This window comes from Equus caballus, chromosome 16 (genome assembly GCF_041296265.1).
Source record: "Equus caballus isolate H_3958 breed thoroughbred chromosome 16, TB-T2T, whole genome shotgun sequence".
NCBI lineage: Eukaryota > Metazoa > Chordata > Mammalia > Perissodactyla > Equidae > Equus > Equus caballus.
This window is the reverse complement of record NC_091699.1, coordinates 90,451,418-90,477,478: the sequence shown is the minus strand read 5'-3', so window position 1 is coordinate 90,477,478 and position 26,061 is coordinate 90,451,418. Positions and strand designations below refer to the sequence as shown.

Below are 26,061 nucleotides of genomic sequence, written 5' to 3'. Positions count from 1 at the left end.
CCTCTGGACGAATCGCTCCACCCGACTCTTCATTTTTCTTTGGGTATTAATTACTCTCTTGGCTCTAGCAACGCCTAAAACATCTTTCTTTTGAAATTTTCTCTTCAAAAGCAGCTAGACTTGAGTTCATTTCTTTTTCTCTTTCATTTCTGTCCACTGTGTTCTCTAAGATCTCAAACACTCTCCTAAGGAATTCTCTCTCTTCTTCCAGTTTAACAAGCTTGTTTTCCTTTATAATTCTTTCACACCCACACTGCTTCACACTTCTTCTGTTTTGAAGGTAAAACTAAAGAAACCTGTCTTTAAAGTAAATTCAGTTATTCTTTGATTTCATATGAAGATCTGATTTATGGACAGTCTACCAGGCACACATGTTTCAAATTCTCTTATAGCCCTTGGCTTGCAATACCTTCAAGCCATACTGAACCCAAGAGGATGGCATGTTCCTTTCATAATTAGGACCTCTGTTCTTTTATGATGTTTTCTTTTTTGAACTTTTGAGAACCATTATAGATGATATCACAGTCCAGTTCTCTGAGATCTATGCCTGAGGGTAGAGCATATCTGATGAGCACATTCAGAGCCAGCTGAGATCCACGTGGCAGGGAGGAAATACTTCGTCAAGGGCCAGCTCTGTGAATCCTGCAGTTTAGTCCACACGTTTAGTCCACACAGTTTAGTTTCCTCACTTGGCCATGAATGGAGTGAAAGCAACAGAAAGGAAAGAATAAATTAAGACAGTGAACCTAATGCCTCTTACTAATCATAGCACCTTTTATTTAAAGGCATGGACACTATTAATTCATAGTACTTTTTATTTCAAGAAACAAATCCATGTAGAATTTAGGTTGTGTATGTACCTGGCAGCCCACCTTGCTGAAAAATACAGTAAAAAACAACAGAAAATCATTCTCCTCACCAACAGGTAAAAAGCCAGGCACCAAAGAAACAGAAATTAATTAGAAGTTGGGAGGACTGAGTATAAGAGTGTGTTCACATCAGAAAAATGACATGTGCCAAGTTGCTGAGTGTGAAGCAGCATAATTTGCCCAAAACAATGAGGCAAGGCTGGGCTGTAGATTTCATGTCAGGAAATAAGGTGAGAGTACAGAGAGACAACAGCAGAGGAAATATCCCAGGGGCCTTATAAATCATGTTAAAGCATTTCTTCTTTACTCCAACGTCAATAGGATGGCCACTGAAATATTTTAAACCAGGAAGGAATATAAAATGCTCACTTTAGAAAAATCACTCAAGCTGCCTCATGAGGAATGGACTGAACACATATAATCCACAAGTGAGGAAGAGTCACTCAGGAAATGTCAGAGTCGCCCAGGCAAGAGATGGCTGTGATCAAGTATTAAACACATGTAGTAAGGATGGAAAATAAGTGGATAAATTCGAGAGATATTAAGTGGATGGAACGCACAGGATCTGAGAAAGTGCTGGCTCATCACGGACTGACTCACACTGCACTGTGACGGTTTCCATCCTTGTCACTCGCTAGACTGAAAGCTATGTGACAGCAAAGGAGCAGGTGGGAACAGACAGTTTTGTCTGAATGAAATTGAAAAGCAGAAATAATGTAAAAGAAGACAGTGAGCGAGGTAGAAGGAAGGAGCTTGTTGTCGGAGTGTGCAATGTTTATGATTTCAGAGATGGGACATTTATTTCTGATAAATTCTACTTTATGAGCCTGGTTATGGTTTATTGATATCGACTGTAGTTGACAATTGTTAGAGTTAATAAGTTAAGTAATTTTGAGGTTGTTTTGCTGGATAAGGCATACACCTTGATAGGCATACATGTGTATGTCTTTTATGGTAATGGCAAGAATTAGGGTGAGATGGAAAATTTCGAGTTCATCACACAAATCCTCAGTGAATGAACAGTGAGACTGAGAGAGGGTGAGTTGGCAGCAATGAAGAGTACTCCAGTACACTCAGTGCTGAAAATAAAGATTCACAATATTGTGAATAAAGATCACAAAAGAAGTGGAAATTTTCATATGAAGTGGAAAGAATGGTATAGAAATGGCAATAAACTGAAGCATCAGACCATGATATATGATCTTGGAAGAATAAACAGTCAGTAGACCACAGAATTTCTGGGGAAAGGTTTTCCTCAGTGTAGAACTAGATATCAGATAGAGCCTTAGTGTTTTTTCAACTAAAACTCTGAAAATTGCAGATGTTGCTGAGATGAATGAAGGACCGCCAATAAACTAACAGGGTTACTTAGATTAGCAAAATGCTTATAGACTGGAACAGTTAAGAGGCATGAAAATGTGATGAAAAGGAGATATGGTGCTGGACCATAGAGAATGTTCCTAAAAACAGTTCATATCCCCAGGGAATACTTCTTGCTGGATTTATCTAAAAATATTTCGAGTATAAACTCTGAATTGAAGCACTTCCAAGAGCAATAAAATACATATGGATATTTGTCTTAGTGGATGTGTATATGAAACTACAGATTAAAAAAGTCCAAGTTTCTTCTGTTGGCACTTAAGCAGAAACTGCCAGACACACAGACAAGCACACATCCAAACACAGAGAGGAAGAAATGATGCACAAGTACTGTGGAACGAGGAACGCTGTTTTCTCCTTATTCAAGTTCTTTGAATAATTACTTCAAGAACATTTAAGAAAATGAGAAATATGAGTTCAGTTTCAACTTTTCATTAGGCATGTAGTTCTCCTGGTGTTATTTTGGTCGTTTGAATATAGTTTACCTATGCAAATCAAGAAAACAGTCCTTCTAGCAACAATCTAGGGATACACTCGCTCATTTCTATTTTTGTACCATTTCTGATGATAGCTGATGTCAAGCTTGCTTTAGTTTAGAGAGGACCCAAGACAGAGTCTATTTCAGCAAGCAAATGAACTGGCTTCATTGGTATGTATCAAACTGTGCCTCTTCTAAATGATTTCTAAAAACTGGTTCATTAACTTGTTTTTGGAAATTGTGTGCTGAATGATGTGACATCAGTGACTTAGAACAGCTCACTTGGTTCATTTGCATATCATCAGGGGAAGCTGAATCGTATTGAAATGGCTTTTCAACTATGCTCAGGGCTCAGTATGTGAATGTGTGTGTATGTGTAACACATTCATTTGAATTTTGCCAATATCTTGAGTCAATGGTATTGCCTTTCTTCTTATTTACGATTTTCTGATACAGTTATTCTTGGTGGACTATAGTGATATAAATAGCAGCAATTCCTGGAGTGTGGAAAATAAGAGGAAGATGACGTGACTAAGTATTGTCAACCCAAATAATCCATAACCAACCTATAAACCAAAATTGGGGTGAGTTTACTGTGAGCCAGAGTGAGGATTACAACCCGGGAAGGCCTTAGAAGGTGTTCTGGAGAAGCGTGGGTTCCAGTACGGTCTTAGAGCTTTTTAGAACAAACAACATACACTAAACACACTCAGGATACATTTCTATCAACATTTCAAAGAAGCATTCAGTTGCAAATTAGCAGGTCAACAGGACCTCCATGTCCGGAAAGGGACCAATAGAGCCTTACTAAGAGGGTGCAGGAGGGGAAGTCTGCATTCCTATCCTAAGAGAGTGCATTCTTTACTTTGATGGTTAAGCAGATGTAAAACGTATGCTTGATAGGCCATAACTCAGGCTTTTTAGTTCAAGCCCCATCAGTTTTGAACTCGAATAGTTACCCACATACCTCAATATGTGAAAATCTCTTGTCAGTAGGTCATGAGCGGGATCGTTTAATACAACATTCTTGAGGGGGCTCAACAGATTAATGCCAGAATCATACTTTTGATACAATCTTGGGTTTTATTCATGAATAAAATGAGTGCTGTGGTCTGAATGTCTGTGTCCCTCTAAAATTCCTATGTTGAAATCCTAATCCCCAAGGTGATGGTTTCAGGAGGTGAGGCCTTTGAGAGGTGATTAGGCTGCCCTCATGGTTGAGATTAGTGTCCTTACAAAACAGGCCCCACAGAGCTCTCTAGCCCTTGGCCAGGGGAGGGCACAGTGAGAAAGCACACTCTCACTAAACACTGAATTGGGCACTTTGACCTTGGACTCCCCAGCCTCCAAAACTGGGAAGGGATTGACTCCCATGATTGTGGAGACCAAGAAGTCCCCAAATCTACCATCAGCAAGCTGGAGACCCAGGAAAGTTGGCGGTGTAATTCCAGTCTGAGTCCAAAGGCCTGGGAACTAGAGTAGCTGACAGTGTGTTAGTCCAAGGGCGAAAGAAGACTGAAATCTCAGCTCAATCCGACAGGCAGAAGGGGATAAATTCTTTTCTGTTCTAATCAGGCCCTTAAGGAATTGGATGATGTCCCCTCCTCTCATTGGAGAAGACAGTCTACTTTACTGAGTCCACGGATTCAAATGCTTATGTCATCCTCAAGTCCTCACAGACACCCCCAGAAAGAACATTTAATCTGGGCACCCCAAGGGCCAGCCAAATTAACACAGGACATCAATCATCACAGACAGTTTCTGCATTATTTGCTAAATAGATATGCTTAACTGTCATCTTCACTTTAGAATGTGGCTTTTAACATTATAAAGTATCTTTTTTTGTCTCATTCAATGCTTTTTGGCTTGAAGCCTACCTTGGTATCAGATTTACAAGCTCTGTTTTCTTTCTGGTAATCTTTATGCATTTTGTTATTTTCGGCCTATTTGAATCACTGTATTTGAAGTATGTCTCTTGTACACAGCATAGACTTAGATTTTGTTTTATGAGCCAATACTAAAATCTTTTCCTTTAAATAGGCAAGTTAAGCCCATTTCTATTTGTTGCTATGATTCTTATATTTTTTGGTTTCAATTCTGTCAGATTATTTTATGTTGTAACTACTGTTTGTATGATTTTGTGTTTACTGTGTTTCTTATCTACTTAGTTGTCTGGGGTTTTTTTCATTCCAATTTCTTTAGGTTTTTAGGAAGATTTGCCTTTCTATTTTAGTAGTTGCTTTTGTATTCATAGAATTTGTGGATGCTTAAACCACTTTTCTCTTAGTTAACCTTTTACTTTCTGAACACTTTAAATGATAGTCCTTGAATCCCATCCATTCTGCTGTACTGCAGTCAATTTACCTTATTTTACTGTCCCTTTTTTCCTCCTCTTATCTTATTTGTTGCATTATTTCCTCTTTGTCAAAATAAATAAAAGTGCTATTAATGTTGACAGGCTGTTTTGTAATCCATGAACCCTCCCTTGTTTTAATCTCAGCTTTGCAATAAAGGAAATCAAATGCTTATGCATCAGCCCTTCCACGTTCTTGACTCAGTCATCGTTTGGTTGGTTGAAGAGCATCCTCTAGTAGATTCCTTGGAAACATTTGTAAGGTATTCCCTGGTTTCTGGCACATTCAAGACTGTTTCCCTATGCCCTGAAAACTTGAAGGATAGCTTGGTTAGAACTTTCTTTAAGTTTCTTGGTTTTCACTTTATTTCCTTAAGTTTCTTGAAAATTGTGCTCCACGTTGCCTTTTATTGCATGTTTTTAGAAGAAGAATGAAAGAGGATTCAGATTCTTTTGTGTTTGCAATCAGTTTCATCTCTTTGCCTGAGGCCCTATGGATTTTTTCTTCACCTTTAAAGTCATAATTTCACTAGCACGTATCTTAGAGTTGTTTATTCCTGATCAATTTCCCCTGGTAACTGGTAGGCTCTTCCAAAGGGAGATTCACATTGTCTTTTATTTCTGGAATTTTTTCTTGAATTACTCTTTTAACTATTATTTCTATTGCATTATTTTGATGTTCTTCTTCAGAGTCACCATTTTGTGTGTGTTCAAACCTCATCTGCTCGTCTTCCTTCACAACCATTTTTTCCTGGGATCATTTTGTTTCTTTCTTTATCTCATTTTCATTTTCTTGGCTGATTTCCTATTCTTCCAAGTCATTTTTATTACGTTTTCATTTGAATCTGTTCTCCCTTGGGAACCTTGTAATATTGTCTCTGTTTCTCATATGATTTTGCCTTTTTCTTGTATTATTTTCATAGGTTCATTCAAGTCTTGTTTCAATTGCTCCTGGGTTTTTACCCATCTTTTCTTAATTTTCATATTTTTGATTAAAAGTTCTTTTTTTCATATTCTTTTTTGATTTTAAAGATTGTCATCTGAGCTAACATCTGTTACCAATCTTCCTTTTTTTTGCTTCTTCTTCTTCTCCCCAAAGCCCCCCCAGTACCTAGCTGTATGTGCCAGCTGTAGATCCTTCTGATTGTGCTATGTGGGATGCTGCCCCAGCATGGCTTGATGGATGGTTCCATGTCCAAGCCCAGGATCTGAACCGGCGAAACCCAGGGCTACCGTAGTGGGACACGAGAACTTAACCACTTGGCCTGGCCGGCCCCGTTTTTCATATTCCTAAATATTCTCCAGATCTTATTTGAGATAGTTATTTCATCTTGGAATGTTGTGTTATAGTTATCTTTAGCTCTATTGATGGCATTTTGCTAAGGTTTTTCATCAACAGAAAAGCTTTCATTCATATTTTTCAACTTTTTTGCCGTATTGTTGGTTAACGGACGTGGTCTGCTTTTTTCTACTCCTATTCATTTTAAGTTCAGGGTTTCCAGTTTGGGAGTGCTCATTTCTATCAGCTCAATGCTCTGCCGTGCAGGTTCTTTATGGAGAGTGTTGTTGCTAGTAGGAGGGGATGAGAAAGGGCTGGTGGATCTGATTTCTCTTTCATTTCTGCAAGATCTCTAATTTCCCCCTCTTTACCTTCATTGCCTCCTCTTTAAGAAGCACAGCTTTTTTTCCTACTCGCCTCTTTGCATCTCATCCTTTTCCAGAGGCAGCACTTCACGACTGCTGCTTCCAGTCTGGCACTTTCATGCGCCCTTTAGCCAGTTCTGTGAACCACAAGACTTAATCTGTGTTCACTCCTAGTTTTCCATTTCATGTTGTGGTGGTTTTGTCTGTCCTTCCTCTCTGCTCTATTTCACTGAGTTTTTTATGAGTTGAAATAAACCAATCTTGAAGTTTTTTCTGTGCAATTTTCCTGATTATATTAGCCCACAAAAGATTGAAGCATATTGTAACGAAGCCGGGTACCTGAGGGTTACTGTAGATATTAAACCAACGAACTATTTTCCTGTTTAACTTAAGGGGTGACTCAGGAATCTCAGGAGTCGTGAGTTTGTTTTCTAGAGGATTTGTGAGCTGTTTTGCAGAAGAACGAGAATGCCTTCAGGGAGGTTGTGATCATCGGATGGCCGGCCCTCTGCAAGATGAAAGCCCAGAAGCCAGATAGCCCAGGGGATTGTTGGGAGGGTGACCCCTGTGTTTCGCTCCTCCTGCCAAACCCCTTAGCTCCATAAACGCCCCCTGCTTTCTGTTCCTGGAGAGGCGGATTTGAGCAAAGCCAAGCTCCCACCTACTAATTTTGGCCAATTCGAATAAATCTTTTTCCATCTCCAAGCGCCCATGTCTCAGTGTTGGGCTTACTGTGCATCAGGCTCACAATCTTGAGATGGAGGTTGGGTTTCAGTAACATTTAGTTATTAGCAGATCAAGATTTCCTTAAGAATGCAGATCTCTCTGCTAAAAAAATGGTTGATTTTACATGTGATTTAATATGCAAACTCTTTATTTTGATAACTTTCCCTAAAACTGCAAAGGATAAAAATGAATATTAATTTTAAAAGCCCCATTTAAAAAATTGCCTTAACACTTTTTATATCATTATTATGGAACACTGTGAAAATTTTTCTACATTTTAGTTAGTAGAAAAAAAGTTGAGATTTAATGAGTAGATTGATTGATTCAGTAAAGATGGGTTTCATTGGCAGTTCTGTTGATATTTATGGATGCCAGCATTGGCCCATCCCTGGACATCTTCAAATCTCAGTTTTCTACTTACAAAATTGTCATTACACCTGACAAATAGAAATGGCAAGCAATAGTATATATTGGAGTATATGAGAAAGCCATTTTGTGTAAACCTAATTCGGCCTGACCTTGTTTTTCCAAAAGGGCCTGACCATGGCCATTGAGCATGCATTGTACATCTGTTTTAGATAGTCCCTACGGCAAGAACAAAGGCCCTTGAGATAAAGGTACAACTTCCCTCCCCCTCCCAACATTGGCATTTCCTTAAAGATTAAGCATCTTTCCTTAGGCTAGGAACTGATTGCTGCGCTCACCTGTGACCACTCAGCTCCAGACAACAGACTTGCTTCCTGCTATGCCCGCTGAGATAAGAGACCCACTACCTGCTGTGTCCATCAAGCGCTGTGATGACAGGGCAATCTTGTGGCTATTGTAAGAGGGACATTGCAATCATATGTGAAACATCCTCTTTGAGGGTATATAACCACCCTGTATACCCCCGCTTCTTTGGAGTGCTCCGTTCCTTTGTGGAAGGACTCTCCCGGGCCATGGTCCTCACATTCTAGCTCAGAATAAATCTCCCAAATTTTCATTTATAGATTGGTTATGGATTATTTTCATCGACACACCAAATAACCTCCCAATATTCTTTCCAGTTTTATCATTCAGTTTTCTTTAGGAAAAAAAGTATCTTTTTATCATATTCCTGTGGGAGAATAAGACTAATACTAATGTGACTATGCTAATATTGTCTTGAGTGAGTAGCAGAGGTTATTCTCAGAAAATCCTGCACAGTGTGCCAAAAAATAAAACTACTGTTATTTAGTGCTTGACTATTTCTGGGAAGAGGAGTGAAGGATGGAACTTATGAGGGCCAGGAAACTTGTGGAGAGATAACTAAAGACTTCAACCATATTCTTTATTATATTTTAAATTACATAATCCTATTGCTTTAGCTGGATAGGCCATCTGAGTGGCAAGAGGGGGCAGGAAAGAGCAAGTAAAACCCTGTATAAAATTTCCATGGATGGAGGGGACAAAGGCTGGCCTGAATACCTAGTTCAGAGTAGGAATGCTTCCATGAAGTGCCAGGCTTCCTCCTTGAAGAAGTAACTGCAAATTAATTTCTTAACCGAAATAATATTTGGGCAATGCAGTCACATATGGTTTTAAAGTTGTGCATTGTCTAATGGTGCTATGCGAGGGCACCTAAGATATAAATCACAGTCAGCTTTATTGTTTTAAGTATTTACATGCATAGGTGTATATATGTGTACATACATATTTAAATGCGTTGATTCCAAAGATAAGCAATTTTATAATTTTCTGATAGATAGTAATAACATGTCTAGTTTTTAAAAAGTCAATTTACTATGACAATTTTCCAACAGATTAAAGTACATGTAATCTGTTTTGACATAATGAGGAACAAAGTTGGTAATCCAAATTTCCTGTTGATTTAATATCTAAAATAATCTGTATTTGAGGTACATATACAAAATCCTAATGTGCTTAGGACTACCCAGCACAAATAAATACTATGAATCTTCCTACATATTACTCCAAGGAGGTGCATTTTTGGATAGATGTACTGACTGATGAATATCTTTAAATTAGGGGGAAAAATCTGCTGGTTAAATTTGATATTCATATTGTAGTCCACATTGTCTGCCATTTGTTAAAAATAATGGCACAACTATTTTCAGTTGACAACTGTAAGTTCTTTATGACACAATTCACTGTGAATGACTGATATTCATTTACCAGCAATAATTCACACAGCAAACATTACGTGCATGCATAATGAACTGCTAATTATAATGAAAGTTTTCATTACTGTTTTTTCCCTGAAATTTTATCAGTTCAAAATTACTAACTACTATTAATATGTAGCGGTCCTTAAAATACATTGTATTGAAAGTGTAACATAATCTAATATAAAATAATAAGTTATTATCTTCCTATTCTCTGGATACTATACCAATCCTAATTTTCTTCACAGTGATGTGGGTGCATCCCTCTGATTAAAGGTGGAGTACAAGAATATGTAGAAAAGAAAGAAAATTTGAAGACGAAGAGTAAAGACACTCTCAGAACACATTTTACAGCCAGGCAGCATAAGCAAGAGGTGGGTAAAGGATGATGGAAGACTCCCAGTATTTGGGACTCTATTATTGACTTTTCTTCTTGCTTCCTTTGCAACACTCTCTCTGTTTCGTTGACTGATTTGGCTACTTCCTCTCATCTCTTGCATGTAAGAATTTCCAAAATTCATCTCTCTATGCTTGTCTTTTCTCTATCTGAATTCTCTTCTCTACATTGAGATAGCTTGCATCATGCTAAATTCTCAGATATCATGCCCAAGGCTACAATTTTAATCCCGGCCTCACCCTGAAGATCCAGACTCTCATGTCCATCTTCCTGCTGGACTTAACTACCTAGATATTTCCTGGTATATCAAGCTAAACCTTTTAATAATTTACCATCTCCCCGCCAAGTCCTATAATTTTATTCTGTTGAGTGTCACTTATGTTAAATGCTTTGGATTTTTGTTTCTCCTTGTTCTGCTTTCTCATAAGTCACTGGTACCAAATCTTCTGAAATTTATTCTATGAAAGAAAATAATTTTCAAGGTAAAATATGTCCAAGCTACAAAGTTTTGAAAAATAACAGAAAATTCTTACAATTATTGTCTTGATTTTATGGTTATGATTTCATTGCCTCACTTGCCTTCTACTTTCCTACTTTGTTCTTAAACACATTATTCACCAAATAGCTTTCTCATATTCCAAACTACTGTGCATTTCCGGCTTTAAAAGACTCATTCTTTTTTTTGTTTTTTTAAGGAAGATTAGCCCTGAGCTAACATCCATGCCATCTTCCTCTACCTTATATGTGGGATGCCTGCCACAGCATGGCTTGATAAGCAGTGCGTAGGTCAGCACCCAGGATCTGAACCAGCAAACTCCAGGTCGCCAAAGCGGAACTTGTGAACTTAACTGCTGTGCCACTGGGCCAGCCCTAAAAGATTCATTCTTTTGAAGTCTTATATTTTGAGGCTTGAAACTTAAGACCTCATTTTTCTCAGTGAGAAATCATAAACTCCAGGAAACCCTCAGATCTGCATAAGCAATTTCAATGGACTTCCTGCCAATTTCTTTTAGAAAATTGTTTCATTTAGCCTCATTTGAAAATGCAGTGTCAGTGGAATTTAAAAATTCTGGCTTTTGGGGTAAAATTTGCTTACAAAAAAAATTCATCCATTTGAAGAGTACATTTTGATGAATTTTGAGAAGCACATCTAGTTTTGTGACTAACAGTCTAATCAAGATACAGAATATTAGCATCACTCCAAAATTCTCCATGGCAATTTGTAATCAGTCCTTTCTTTTCTGCCAGCTTTCCCATCCCTGCAAACACAGGTCTGCTTTGCCTTGTTTGGGATTGCACAAAACATAACCAGGCTGTGCATAGTCTTTTGTGTCTCACTTCCTTCACTCTGAATAATACACTTAAAGTTCACCTATGTGGCTGCATGACTCAATCATTTGTTCCTTTTTATTGCTAAATAGTATTCGATTTTGTGAAAATACTATAATTTGTATATCCATTTACATTGCTGGCCATTCGGATTTTTCATGTGTTTGGCTGTTAAGAACAAAGTTGTTATACACGTTCTTGTGCTGGTGTTTCACTCGGTCAAGATGGTGTCTGCTGAGTTTCTTCACTGCGGTTTGACTATGCTTCTATTGTAATTGAAAAATATCTTATTGAGGCTACTTTATTACTATGTTCATTTCTATTTCTCCCCAAACTTTTACCTACTGATTCTAGCAAATCGCAAAATTGCTACTGTTTGCCTTATGGCACATTTGCATTACTTTCATTTCTCCTGAATTTATTAGTGGGAATTCTTCTATGAGCAAATCCATCGTTTGTCCAGTTACTTATTTATGCAACGATCTATTCACATCAGCGTGGGGTTCATGACACTAATTTTATTCTTTGTGTCATAATCCAACATTACAACTATTTATTATTTTGCTCAAATTGTTTCAGTTTGGCTCTTGTGTCCTTTTGCCATGTCCCCCATCATTTTTTCAAGAACTTTGCTATTTTCTGGCACCACAATATATTCCAGGCTTATCTTGTATTTTCTCTGCTCAAATGCAGGAAACCAGCTATTTTTCCATGGAAACTTAAGTCTTTATTGGAGAATGGAATTTAGAAAGCAAGATGTGGGATTGAGTGTGCTCCTTTCTACCGAGGTGGCGCTGCTTCTCAGCCCTCTCAGCAGACAGAGCATGATACAGACGTATGTGTTCTACCTACCAATGCTCACACAGTTAGGTTTCTCTTTGTGTCTATCTTTGTCTGTCTGTCTATCTATCTATCTATTTAACTATCTACCTATCTTTCTATCTATCTAAAAAACCACAAGTTCACACTGTTTTGTCCAATTCTAATAATACTACAGCTTCATTCTAGTCTTCCCTCTGTTCTTATGTATAAAACTTTCTTTGGCGGCAAGAAACCTCACTTATTATCTACAATACGTTTACTTATTTAAATAATCTTAACAAATGTAGCCATGGAATTTCTCACTCATGGCCCTGTGGGAAACAGATTTTTTTTAAAGATTGGCACGAGAGCTAACATCTGTTGCCAATCTTCTAGTCTTTTATCTTCTTTCTCCCCAAAGCCCCTCAGTACACAGTTGTGTATTCTAGTTGTAGGTCCTGCTGGTTGTGCTATGTGGGACGCCGCCTCTGCATGGCTTGATGAGCGGTGCTGGGTCCCTGTCCAGGATCCGAACCAGTGAAACCCTGGGCCTCCGAAGCTGAGTGCACGAACTTAACCACTCAGCCACGGGGCCAGCCTCTGTGGGAAACAGATTTACTAACTAGTGTACGTGTCCTATCTTTAGTCTTATTACGTCTAAATAAAATGTAGTTTTCCAATGTTACATAGGTTAGTTCTGCTGTTCTCTATCTCTGGAGAACCCTGAGTAATACACTGTGTGTGTTCCATTTTGGTTTCCTTCATATTCTGGTGATTTTAATTATTAATTTGTAATTTCGGGTATCTGAAATTATACTAGGGTTCCTGGGATCAAAGCAATACAAAAGGTACACTTAGAGAAACATTGCGTTCTTTTTTTCCTTACCACTATATTGCCCCATTCCACCCTTTCACACCCACTTCCTTGTAGGTAAACAATCTCTTTAGCTTGTGGATTACCCTTTCTGTAATGCTTTTGCACCAATGTGCAGATACCTCTCAATTTTCCTCTTCTCTTGCATTTTTCCATGAAGAATAGCGTACTATAGATTTCATTTTTGCACTTTTGTTTTTTTATATAACAGCATATGCTGGAGATCATTCCAAATCAATTCATAAAGATCTTTCTCATTCTTTTTATGGCTACATAGTATTTCTTTATGTGAATGTAGCATATTTTCTTCAGTATTCTTCTACTTAAGGGCATTTAGGCTATATCCAATATTTTGCAATTGTAAACAATGCTAAAATAAATAACCTGGTTCACAGGTATTTCTGTATTCTTGGAGGTGCATCTTTGGGGTAGAGTTTGAGAAGTGGGATTGCTGGGTCAAAAGATAAGCACGTATAGTTTTGTTAGTTATTGACAAATCCCCCTCTAGAACAGCTGTATTAATTTCTATTAATCCCACTTGTGTTGTATGAGAGGGGTTGCTTCCCCATAGCCTTGCCAACAGAATTTGTTGTCGTGCTTTTCCATTTTCTCCGTCTGATAGATGAGAAAAGGTATTTCAATATTATTTCAGTTTGTATCTCTTTAATTATAAATGAGATTGAGTCTTTTTGCAAATGGTTTATATGTGTTTGTGTGTGCACAAATACATACCTACACATACATGACTATTCACATCTTTTTCCCATTGTTCTACTGGGAAATGGTAGCAATTTGGGGAAAAAAAGATAAAATTAGATCTATGCATCACACCTTACATACTAATAATTTCCCAATTGATTGGAGACCTAAATGTAAAAAGAATGAAACTATACAAGTGCTAGAAGAAAACAGGGCGAATTCTTCTTTAATCTTGGTTTAGGAGAAAGCTTTCTAACTAAGATTCAAAATTCAGAGGAAATAAATATAAGAAAATAATTCATAAATTTTACCACATGAAAATAAAAACTTTTTTGCATAGCAAATAGCAGCATAAAAAAGTCAAAGGACAACTGATAAAGTAGGAGAAAGTATTGGCAAAATATACCACATCACTGAGTGGGTGTGTTAGCTTGTCTGTGTTCTGATGGTGAGGAAGAGTTGTGAATTCTCCTATTTTATGGTTCTCTTTGGCCTTGTGGGAACTTAAGTTTTTCCACTCCTTTTTACATTCACTACCCAACTGTCAAACATTTTTTCCCTCTTCATGTCCATTTTTCTCCACCAGAAGCTATGCATTTCAAAAAGTACTCCTTTATAGATGCCTGTCCCTTTAAATCATGCCTGTCTTTGCCTAGTATCTGCTTTGTTAAATGGCATGCTCCTTTAAACCACGCACACTTTGAAATCTCTTCCCTGTAGTCCACGCTCTGATCTGTCTGAGAATTTTTCCGGCAGTTCTGGGGATGGGATGGATTTAGTATTTCTGGTGATCATCCCAAATCACCCTTAGGCCCCATTGCTAGCCTCTGTCTTCTGTCTTCCCCAGGGTTTTGCCCATTCTGACTTTGTTCTCCACAAGGCCTGGTGGCTGGCGAAGGCTAATGCAGAGACAGGAGAGAGTTCCTGCTGGGATTGGTGATTTTTCCCTTTTCACTCGCAGTTAGTTTGTACTTTCCTTTCCCCTTTCTTTCAGTCGTGCTGAGGGCATGATTTTGTGCAGGATTTAGTTATCCCTTCTTATTTTCTTATTTTTTGGGAGAGGAAATAAATTTAGGCATGTGGCTAGCTATGCTGCTGCCGCCTTTTCCTTAGCTGCACCTATGCCTGATAATTTTTTATTGGTTTTTAATCAAAGAAAACCAGAGCAGACAGAAGTTAAAGTGGTGAAGATATATTTTATTCAAAAACTATTGTAATAGGGAGAAAGAGACCTCAGTATAGAACGGGGCTCAATTCCAACTACAACAAGGAAAGGTGGGAATTCATAGCCAAGGAACAGAAAGGGGGTCAGTGGATGAAAAATTACTAAAGGGAAAGTCAGGCCTGTGGAGGGGATCCTGGCTAAACTGACTTTACATGTTGCTTGCTGAAGGCAGGTCAGGGCTCAGGGCAATCAGATAGCAAGACTGCGGGATGAGGAATTTGATCAGATATAGATGGAGTGTGGGAATTCTTGCGACTGACTTAGCCAGATTCTTGCTAGAACTGGACTATACAAGGAAGGACACAGAAGCCCAGGAATTGATGTCTAGTCAAAAGGAGAGCTCAGATGAGCCTCACCAAAGTTTGGTCAAGAAAAGAATCTTGTCAGTTTCCAAATAGTATTAATTTTACGTTAATAAGTGTGGGATTTTGTTGTATTCTTTTAAATAATGTGGAACTTTGTTCTTTCACATAGGTAAGTTATTTGAGATCAGTTTGGTCCTTTAAAAGCTTGCTTGGTTAGAGTGAGTGTAGAGCACTCTTCAGTTTGTGGTTAATTTGTCACCGCTGATGAGATGAGACCCTCTGAGGTCTCTCTCTGATGATGTGTATAACTAGGCCTCATCGCTCTGTCAACTCCGATCTCTATCTCCTTCACTGCTAGACTGGGTTTCTATTACCTCTCCTGAACTACAACTTGGAATTTGCCTCCAGGAAGGAAAATGGGGTCGTCATAGCGACCACCTGGTTTGTTTCCTTCTTTCAGGGGTCAGCATTATTGTCCCATATCTGGGAACAGTTGTTTCATATTTTTTGTTTGGTTGTTTAGTTTTTTTAGTGAGAGGGCCATTCCTGTAACAGTTAATCCTTTAATAACAGATATGGGCATCTTGATTCTTACCATAATGTTTATTTCAATAATACTCATTGTTCGAAGTTTATGACAAGGAACATGATTAAGGAAAATATAAAAGAACTTCATATATCTTAAATCTATAACTTTCTTTTGTATTCTTTTCAAGTAGGGCAGCTGTAAGGCCTGGGCCTTGCTGGCTCAGCAGAAACTCCCAGGTCCATTGCAACCATGTGTCCTTCTGGCTCCCTTCTGGACAGGCGGCCCAGCTACCAGGATTTCTAACGATCTGAGCCTGGCCAGCCCGGAGCCTCCCTTATCCCGCAAGAAGAACATTGTGTGTTACAGGGACGCAGAGCCCCTCCAAGTGAGCTACTCTTCCTAGGAACGCTGGTCGTACCAAGGACAGCCCTTTGGCAAGCATGCAGCCTTTGTTCCTCTGCCTGCTTAAGCAAGCTTCTCTCAAGGGGCGGTTGCAGGTGCACACTGCCGTCCAGCCAGCCGCCACTGGACACTCTCCTGTAAGTAGGACCCAATAAACCTATATGTCTCGTTCGTGGTCTCTGGGTGCTTTCTTCGGTTTCTTGGCAAGATACCCCGCTGCCCTAGCCCAGCTAGGCTTCCAGCCTAACAACACCTGCTTCATAACAGCTATCCCCAAATTCTTCAAGATAATCCCTGTGTCATATAAGAAAATGGCCTAATTTTTCTTGTATATTATGAGGAAAAAGAAACAATTTATTTTCCTTTGCCTTAATTTGAAAGCAGAAGACTATACTTTCAAAAAACATTGATTAGATGTTGATAAAAAATTTTACTTTCCAAATGCTAACCATTTAAAAGGATCCAAGAAAAACTGAAGCAACTTTACTTTTGTCAATAATTAAATTAATAATTACCCTCTAGAAAATGTGGGTTTTAGAATATACAGGGTATATATAATATAAATATAGAATATAAAACATGTAGACTTTACAATGTACAAATTGAAACATACCTCATTTCTTCCCCAAAAAACAGATCATAACTTTTAAGTAATGACATGCATTTGAAATATGTTAACTGAATCTTCTAGTACGGTAATATATGTGAAGTAACATCACCACGAAGAGATATGATGCTTCTAGTCGAACAGATGGCATTAGTATGCATCTTTAAAAGCATTTGAGGTATAAAGTATAGCAACATTTTGTCAAAAGGATTTAGTGAGCCTCAAAAATGTCGATTTGTAGAAAGATTCTACAGATTTCCGAGTTCTCTTGTTAATTACTATAGTTGGAAATTTTACAAAAAACAGCTTAATATTATTTATTTTGATGACTTAATTATCCTCTCCTTTCATTAACTTAAAAACAAGAAAGTGAAAATAGAACTGACAAAACGACCCTGAAAGTGCTTAGTCTGTATATGAAAATTTGACTTCTATGTGATTCTGGGTCTAAATTACTGCTAGATTTCCTTCCAAATGGCAGTTATATCTATTTCCAAAGTAGCTATTAGAAATATTTTTGTAATTTAAGTGACTAATCTGAGAGAAATATATTTGACCTGCTAGTATTTCTCATTGCCCAGCTGTGATCTACCTGTTAGTATAACAAGACAACTGTCTTTAATATACTCTGTCATTCCTATGTCTTTGGCTTGTCACACAAACACTTCCAAATAGGCATAATTCTATCATACTAGGAATTTACCCTCTGCTATCTTCCTCAACTTCTACATGCACAACAACATATTTATTAACCACTAGGTGCACCAATTATCTTGCCATGACCTCAAAATATTATGCAATTTTATTTATTTAGGCTTTGAGCCTTTGGACTAGTTTTTTGTTAAACTTGTAATGTATTTCATCTTACTGTCCTCTTTTCTCAAAATAGAAAAATCTTTTTATTAATAAAAAATATTTATATCGAGTTTTTATAAAATCTGGGAGCTATGATAAATGATTTATTTACAACTGTGACACAAGTGATATATTAGCTTCCATATTATACCAATAAAAGCGTAGGCTTCTGGTCGCACACTTTCTTATAATCCAAAAGCCCACCTAGGTATTTTTTCACTCTTTCTCCCCGGTAGAATTTCAAAGGAATGTTTATTGTGATTGATATCAGAAAGATATCTGGAAAATATCCAAGTATTGGTGCACTAAATAATACACTTCTGAATATTTCAGGGGTAAAGATAAATCAGCAAATGGAAATTGTAAAGTTTTTTGAACAGAATACAAATAAAAATACAATATAGCAAAACGTGGAGAATGTGCCAGCACATAGATTATAGAACTATCAGCACTATTGGAAGAGAAAAAAGATATCAAATCAGTGACATCAGTGTCCGTATTTAATAGTAGAAAAAAGAAAATAAATGTAAGCAGGCAAAAGGAAATAATACATAGCAGAGCAGAAAGCAATGAAACAGAAAACAGAAAAACACAATAGAGAAAATCCATGAATTTCAAAGCTGTTTCCTCAACACAGTAGATGAAATCAATAAAATTCTAACAAGACTGATCAGAAAAAAAAAGATGGCACAGCTTACCAGTATCGGGAGTGAAAGAGGAGACATCACTGCTGATTTTACAGCGATTGCTACAATAACAAGTATATGTTATTAACAACTTTATGACGGTAAATGTGGCAACTTATTTAAATGGACAAGTTATTATTATCATTACTTTAAAGAAAGCCAGACACTAGTTAAAGTGGTGAGGACAGATTTTATTTATTTATTTATTTTCATTTATTTATTTTTTGGGGAGGAAGATTGGCCCTGAGCTAACATCTGTTGCCAATCCTCCTCTTTTTGCTTGAGAAAGATTGTGGCTGAGCTAACATCTGTGCCAATCTTCCTCTATTTTGTATGTGGGATGCCACCACAGCATGGCTTGATGAGCAGTGTGTAGGTCCATGCCCGGGATCTGAACCTGTGAACCACGGGCTACAAACACTAAGTGTGTGAACTTAACCACTACACCACCAGGCCAGCCCCTGGACAAATTATTTAAATGCCACAAACTCCTAAATGTAATTGAAGAAGGAAAAGATCATCAGAATAGTCCTATATTTATTAAGCAATTTAAATTTGTAGTTTAAAACTTCTCACAAGGAAAACTCCCAATTGCTTCATAAGGGAATTCTAAGAAATATATATGAAAGAAATATAGTCAATTCTTATGTTTCATTTCTTTATCTCTTTCTTTATTCATAACTCCCTCTCATGCTTTCTTTATATTTTTTGGTGATATTTTCTCCAGTATTTCTGAATTTGAAACAAAAGAGATAATTTTGTATATGAGGCTTTAAAGATTCATAGTATTCTTGTATCAAGCTGAGATCACAAGGTAAATAACCAGTTAATATAAACAACATAAGTATAATTATGCATAGCTCTAAATATCAGTTCACAGAAAAATGATCTAATATTTATCTTCTCTTTTATAATTTCTCACAAATATAGTTTGCCCCCATGAGCACTAAGAAAGCAATTCCTAAGGAAATATTGCTCTATCATACTGATTCCAGTAGCATTTAAAATGATTCTTTTCATTCTTTCTTGTCTTTGTAATTTTGCAAAGATGTATAAATTCAAATCATTGAAAATATGCATGATTTATACCCAGTACATTCTTAATTTTCCAGCTCATTAACAATTTTTTTTTTCAAGACCATTTGAAACGGTACTTTTTTTGCTGGCCAATGAATTATCCTTAGATGTTCACAATTGCACACACACACATGCAATCTTTTGTTCCATATTGAAACGTTTTTGAAAGAAACACTTTATTCTTAAAGCTCTACTGAAACGAAATATCCCTAGACTCTGCTATGACATTTGTCTACTTAGTGTTTGTTATTCTGTTGTTGTTGGGGGTGTTTCTTCACGTTGTATAATTAAAAGCATACATTTGAGGATATATGACCCAGGCAGATTATATACGTACAATTACATTAGGAACCATTAGTGCTCTGAAAGTTTGAAGTTACTTTTGCTTGTAAATATTCTATATCTCTTTAGTTTATGTTTAAATAATGGAATTACAGCAAAATTGTACTCTTATTGAGAAATACATGAAGCGATATTATAAGCATGGTAAACTGCCATAAACCTGAGATAAATGTTCTTAAATCTGTTGCTTGGGCACAGAGCAAACTGATTATTGATACAAATCTGGAGAATTAACTTTTCACTTAGCCACTAGTCTTAAAATAGAGTTTATATTCTCTGGGAAAAAAACAAAACAAACCAAAATCAGTGTTGCTCAGTCAACCCTTATACACAATATCCAATATCCAATTAAAAATTACAAGAAATTTGAAGGAGCAAGAAAGAGAATGCACAATATGTGGGATAAATTTAACAGGAACAAATTCCTCAAATAACTCAGATATTGCAACTAGCATAAAAAGACTTTAAAATAATTATAATATGTATATGATCAAGATTCACAGGAAAAAACGGAAGGAATGAGAGAAAAGGCAGGAAATCCCAGCAATAAAATTAGAACCATAAAAAAGAAATATATTCTAGAATAGAGAAACACAATTTCTGAAATCAAAAATACATACAAAAGTACAAAATGAACAGTATAAAAGAAAGAATCATTGAACTAGAAAAAGGTAAATTTTAATTATCCAAAATAAAGCCCCCCAAAATTTTAAAAAGACAATGACATGGGATCATATCAAATAAACTAAGGAAGATGTTATTGGAGTCTCAGAAGGAAAAGAGAGAGGACTGGGCAGGAAAATTATCTAAAGAAATAGTGGATGGAATTTTTCCAAAATTAATTAAAATGATCTATCTATAAATACAAATAGCTCAGAAAATCAAACTTAGTCACAGGTTAGTCCCATTACTAAGTTAAAGATAAGGAGAAAATCTAAAATCAGTCATTAAAGAAAATATACACATAGAGGGGATTGACTATAATATTGACAGTGTTGAATTCACATCAACAATAAATGCAAAACACAATGGAACTGCATTTTTAAAGTACACACAAACGTACATGCAAAAATGGAACTGTATTTGTGAAGTACACATAGAAAAGATTCTATATCCAGTTAAAATAATCTAAATTATATTTTCTGATACAGTAAAACTGAGAAAATTTGTTGCCAGCAGTCTAATGCTGCAAGAAATGCCAAATGAAATTCCTCAGCACTACACCAGTTCAACGTTTCAATTTACAGAAAGGATTGAAGTGGTAAATAAGTGGTAAAAAAAGTAAAATTAAATACAAAGATTGCAATGTGCTCCTCAGCAAAAAGTAAAAGAGAAATAAAAGTGAGAAAGAGAGAGAGAGAGAAGAAATACGGTTGAATATATGTAATATTTTATCATTCCCAGAGAAGGCAGGAAAGCAGAATTAAAAGAACAAGAAACAGAGGAAATACTTATAAAAATAGCAGATGATAGTTTTAAACACAACTATATGAATAATTACATTAAATATAAATGGATTTAAACACTACAATTAAAAGGCAAATATTTTCACAAATAATAAAAAAAGCAAGCTGTAACTATATGGTATTTATAAGAGATTAACTTTATATATACGCACAAATACTAAGTATTAGAAAGCTGGAGTGACGACGTTAATATCATACAAAGCTGACATAAATCAAGGAGTACTATCAGAGATAAAGAGGGACATCTCATAATGGTAGAAGGATCAATTCACCAAAGACAGAAAAATTTTAATAGTAGAACTTCAAAGCACATGAATCAAAAAACGATCAAAATAAAAGGAGAAATATACAAATCTGTACTCACAATTGAAGGTTTTAACATCCTCTCAGTACTCGGTAAAACAACTAGACTTAGCAGATATTTAAAAATTACTCCATCCAACAACTGCAGAAAACACATTCTTTTTGAGTGTATATGATGCACAATAGGCTGGAAAAGAAAAATTTCTCAATAAACTTCAGAGGTTAAAGTTATACAGAATATGTTTCTGACTACAACAGAGTTAAATTAATGATCCACAGCAAACAGTAATCTACATAACCTCACATAGTTGAAAATTAAGTAAAGACATTTTAAAACTTTTTAGTCAAAGAAGAAATAACTGAAAACAAAAGATATTTCAAAACAAACATTAATGAGAACACAATATCAAAATTAGAAAAGTTTAAACTCAATGATCTAAGCTTCCATCTCAAGAAGACAGAAAAAATAAGAGCAAAGTAAACCCAAATAAGTAGGAGAAAAGACATAATAAAGATTAGAAATCACTGAAATAGAAAACAGAGAAACAAGAGAGAAAATCAACAAAGCAGAAAAGTGGTTCTTTGAAAAGATTAGCATAGTTCATACACTCTTAACAAGCCTGTTGGAGAAAAATAGTCAATCAGTATTCACTAATGTCAGGAATGAAAGCAAATAGTACAATGATCTTATAGATATTAAAAGGATAAAAATATTATGAACAATTTTATGCCAATAACTTTGACAGCATAGATGAAATGGTTAAATTTCTTAAAAAATGCAATTTGCTGAAACTAACTCAAGAAGAAAGACAGGCTAAATAGCCCCATATCTGTTAGAGACATGAACTCCAAAGGGAAATCTTTCCACAAAGAAAATTTTTTGGCTTAGACGGCTTCACTGGTGAATTCTATCAACTGTTTAAGAAAGATGTACAGTCTTAAACAAACAAACAATAAAAACGAACAAACAAAATCTCTTCCAGAAAATAGAGCAAAAAATCTTTCCAACTATTTTGGTGAGGCCAGGATAACTCTGACCCCAAACTTGGCAAGAATGTTACAAAAAAGATTACAAACACATTTATTTTATCAGCACAAAACAAAGTTTTATAAAATCAAATTCAGCAAGAGAACATTCAGAGTTAGATTCATTTATTTATGAAAAATTTTCCAAAAATGTGCCACAAAAATACTTGCACAAGCGTGTTGTAGTACTTTATTCATAGTGGCAAAATCTTGCAAACAACCCAAATTTCCATCAACAAGGAAGGGATAAAGGATTTGCAGCAATAAAAAGGACCAAGATGCTGATGTACAGAAGGATGAGCCTCCATAACAGTATGTTCATCAAAAGAATGAAGACAAAAGAATGCAAACTGCATGATTTCATTTATTTGAAGTTCAAAGATAGGAAAAAGCATGTTTTGATGATAGAAATTAGAATAGCGTTTTCTTGGGAGAGTGGAGAATGGCTGGAAAGACACACAAGGGCATTTTGGTGAGAGCGATGTTCTCTATCTGCTGGAGAGTGTTGGTTACACAAGTGTACACATGTTAATATTCCTTGTGTTAAATCTTACGATCTGTATATTTTACCATGTGCAATTATATCTTACGGAAAACGGTTCCTGCTTTAGATGTAATGTATATGTGAAAAACCATAGCATGGACATTTTTTTTATCGTATTTGCCTTGTGGAATTTCTCTGAAGTCATTGACAGTAACAGTTAATAAAGGGCTAAATGATAACAGCAGACACATAAGTGCTGACTTATGAGACACAATTGAACAACAAGAGTTGGTAAACAAAAGGCCAACTATCCTTTCTTCTTGGTTCATGATAATGCCAGATCAACAACCTCGGGCTAATTTAACTTTGCCAATCTATACCCAAGAATATCTTTAGATTCTGACATATTTTAGATTGATGGATGGCTAAGTTCATCATTTGATTTCCAGTTGGGCAGTTAATGATATTAACTTCAAATGAGTACATTTATAATTATTGGAACTGAAATTTTATCCCTGATTTGCAAAGAGATAATACATATTTTTCTCTGTATAATTTGAAATTTAAATATGTAGCTCAAGATTAGAACAGCTCACTTTGCTCTCATATTCATCTCCCCACAAAAAAGTAAATTACTTTGTAGTCTATAACTGGTCTGATTTTATTCTGATGACAGAAGGAACAAAGCAAAACAAATTTAACATTGGGAAATCAATGTGGCTCTACTGTTTAAAGCAAAGGGCATCGTGGGTATATTATTTTGAGAATTTAAAATTCACATTATAATCACAGTTGCTTCTCTGCCTTTCTCTTTTCTTCCAAGCAGGTGCACCATTACCTTCTTCCTTCCATGCTGGTATCTGGATAGAGAGAGAAGCTTCTACCATCATCACCACCTTTATCCCCAAAACACACATACACACAAATCAACACACTGGTTTATAAGCAAAAACTGATACCGAGCCTGAAGTGAGTTTGTTCACCTGTTGTGTAGCAAGCCAATCTCTGACAGCGGGTGTGGTGGAAGAAAGCAGGAATTTTATTTTTGCACAGCGCTGAGCAAGGAGAGAGGGCAGCTAACGCTCAAATCCCAAACTCCCCGAAAAGCTAAAAGGAAGGGTTTTTATTTGGGGTTTTAGGTAGGGGAGGGGGAGCATATGGCCTTGCTGGTCGGAGCTTTCCCACCAGCCTGTCTTCGGCCTTGAGACTACTTGCAGAGAGGAGGAAGCCTGTGACCTTGCTGGTCAGCAGCTTTCCCACCAGTCTGTATCTCTTTGTGGGGAGGAGATAGTACAGGTGCTTGTCCTTGATGGTGTCTGTCTCCATGCAGGATAGTGTATTCTATCCTCCAGAGAGTAAGCAGTGAATGAGTGCTTTGGTTTTAACCCCATATATGCTGGGTTTAACGTGGGGAAACTGATATCAGGGTCGGTATCAATACATTTTACCAACTGAATCTTCCAAGACAGCATACCCAGCAGACTGAATGTTCAAGGCTGATTTATAGTGGACGAGGTGAGCCTGCCCAGTAATTAAGTTGGTTAAGTCTTAAGAATAACACGAACTGGACATATTGTACATTATATTACTTCCAGAATTACTATCTTTGCATAAGTCAGTTTGAGGGGAACACAGCACTCTGTAATTACTTGAGAGGATTATTTTTAGCATAATAGAGAGTGTAAAACTGAATTGATGACATATAATGGTACATTTTTATTCCAAGAAACAAAAGGATAAAAAATGCTAATGCCACATCCATCCATTTAATTTCATAAAATAATTTGGTGCTTCTGGTAATTTAGCTCTTGTAAAAAATAATTGCTTCGAAATAACTTCATTGTTGAATTTCCTATCAATTAAATATAAGTTAATTTTGAAAAAAGAAACAAAATTTCTCTCTCATAATTATGCACCTTGTGATTCCATGTTTCCACATTAAAATAATTCTTATATATTTAAGCCAGTTAATCCTCATTATGTGTGAATACAACCATTCCTTTATCTATCTATCTATCCATCCATCCACACTCATACACACACACATCTGTGAAAATATAATCTTTTTCCTAAGTTTTAAAAATCCTGATTATTTTTTAATAATCAGCTGGTTTAAAATAGTTTAGAGTTTGATAGGTGAGGAACAGTTATGTGTTGTATTGTTTGAGAATCTTTGATTCTAGCAAGGAAAAACTGGATGAAACTCATAAGCTTTGTTAAGAATAGATAAGAAGCTAGTACAGCATGTATGAGTTAAACCTAGAGAGGATGGAAGGACCAGGAGCACTGATTATGCATGGAGTATTAAATATGCATGAGGTACCAGAGGCACTAAATAGCAGGATACATTAAATATACATAAGACATATGGAGTACTCATTATTCATGAGGTCTTAATTCAGCCACCCCTTGGTGACACTTATTTTGCTCTTGACAGTTCTATGCCCAACAAACTCACATAAAACCCGTGACTTTTCAGCAAGTTAATTGGCAAGCTATAGCTATTATCCAGGCAAATTTGTCCTGTCTTTCTGATAAAGCCAGAGTGTGTTTGCCCTGAGGATCTTCCCCCAGTGGGCTCCCTTGCTTGAACCTCAACACTCATTCTGGTAACTATTTCATCACAGGAAAGACAGAGAGACAGGACAATTGAACATTGGGTACCACCGATTCAGGTAATATGGTCCCTCCAACACACTTGCGTTCTTCTCTAAATGTGTTAACTTACTCCATCTCTTTCTCCTTGCTTCATTCCACGTGCGTTAAACATACTTATAAGCCTTGTGATTCAAGCATTTTCATTTGATCTGTGAACCTTTCTGCTCCACCACCACTGGAAAAGCTTCCCTGTTAGCGTCCTTGGTGTTTACTGTTGCGTCAAGGTAATTTCCCACACAGCAAAGGTAGCAAGCTCTGCCAGTCTATTCAAGTACTGTCTTAGTTATTTTGTCAGCAGAGAATGGAATCAATACTACTTTCAGCTGAATATATGCTGTAGTTATTAGCTCTTTCATCTTCACAGAAAATCGATTTAATTTTCAAACACAAACAATTTTGTTA

The 26,061-nt window shown here is 36.5% G+C and overlaps 1 long non-coding RNA gene across 1 annotated transcript in view; it reads right to left on the bottom strand.

Annotated features, from left to right (window-relative positions):
• The window catches only part of LOC111768440 (uncharacterized), a 91,982-nt gene extending 67,880 nt beyond the window's left edge, over positions 1–24,102 (bottom strand). The window contains exons 1-3 of the long non-coding RNA XR_011427388.1: positions 23,985–24,102; positions 21,553–21,678; positions 18,316–18,365 (exon numbers count right to left, since the gene is read on the bottom strand). This is a non-coding gene — a long non-coding RNA (uncharacterized lncRNA). The remainder of the gene's footprint in view (positions 1–18,315; positions 18,366–21,552; positions 21,679–23,984) is intronic.
• Positions 24,103–26,061: the final 1,959 nt, after the last annotated feature.